General features: G+C 37.8%; 1 protein-coding gene across 1 annotated transcript in view; it reads right to left on the bottom strand.

The window, feature by feature from the left end:
• The window catches only part of PDS5B (PDS5 cohesin associated factor B), a 247,429-nt gene extending 246,580 nt beyond the window's left edge, over positions 1-849 (bottom strand). The window contains exon 1 of the mRNA XM_014530742.1: positions 819-849. The gene's annotated coding sequence lies outside the window, so the exon portion shown is untranslated. The remainder of the gene's footprint in view (positions 1-818) is intronic.
• Between the last annotated feature and the right edge of the window lie 396 nt (positions 850-1,245).

The following is a 1,245-nucleotide window of genomic DNA, read 5'->3' as shown; positions in this document are numbered from 1 at the left end:
GGGGATGGGGCCGGCCAGCCAACCAACCGCAGCCCCTCCCCCTGTCCAGCCCGGTCCGATCGCCCCCATCAGGGCGGGCCAGCCGGACTCCACCTGTGCACAAATTCATGCACTGGGCCTCTAGTAGACCATTATAAACAGAGAAATAACACATGCAAAGACAAAGGGTCTAACACAACAGGGAGCTAGGAGCAGTTCAGTGTTTTTGGAGTTTAGAGAATGCTTGAGGAAATAAAAAGAAATGCTGGCATGATAGGTAGGTACCATGCTAATGCCAAGGTATTTGGATTATAGAGGCAGGAAAGAACCACTGAATAGTTGTGTAAGTCAGGAAATGACACATTCAAGTTTGCAATTAGAAATATCACGCTGTTAACAGTTATGAGAACCTTAGAGGGAGGGCAATTGGAAGCAGAAACCTGTCAGAAGGCAACTGCAGGACAAGCAAATCATGCTTACTATTAGTAAACCAACCAATGGCACATAGACAGAAGAGGAAATTTAAGAATCCCCAAAACAGATAGCAAAATGGGTAAAGATTAAAATAAGACAGTTCACAGGAAAAATAAAAATGGCTCTTAAACATATGAAAAGATGCTCAGTTTAACTCATAAGAGAAATGCAAATTAAAACTACACTGAGATAACATTTTTCACCTATTATACTGACAAAAATCTAAAAAGTATGATTATACAATGTGTTGGCAAGGCTATAGGGGAAACAAATATTCTCCTATATTACAATTACAACCTCTATGAAGGGCAATTTAACAGTATCTTACAGTATCTACCAAAATTATATGTTATTCTTTGACTCACCAATTCCACTTTCAGGAATTTATCCTACAGTCACACCTGTGTATGTACAAAATGATATATGTACAAGGTTGCTAATAAAGCATTTTTATAAAGGCAAAAACTAGAAACAATCTATCCATCAATGGACTAAATTATGGTACATAAATAAAAATGAACACTGCAACTGTTGAGATAGCATGCCCACCCTACCACTTTATACATCAATATGGAAAGATCTCAAATACATTGTTCAGTGAAAAAAGTAAAGGACAAAATGGTTCAAGTTTCCAGAATTAGTGTAAAACATGTGTGTGCGGGGGTGGAGGGGAAGCAAGGTAGACTAAACACATTTGTGTATGGTTGTATTTTTTAATTCCCCAGAATATATAAGAAATCAATAACATCAGTAAACTACTGTAAACTAGGCAGATGTAGACTTTTTATTGTA

The sequence above is a fragment of the Myotis brandtii genome, unplaced genomic scaffold, assembly GCF_000412655.1.
Source record: "Myotis brandtii unplaced genomic scaffold, ASM41265v1 scaffold77, whole genome shotgun sequence".
NCBI lineage: Eukaryota > Metazoa > Chordata > Mammalia > Chiroptera > Vespertilionidae > Myotis > Myotis brandtii.
Note: the sequence above shows the minus strand (reverse complement) of the source record. Positions and strands in the feature narration are given on the sequence as shown.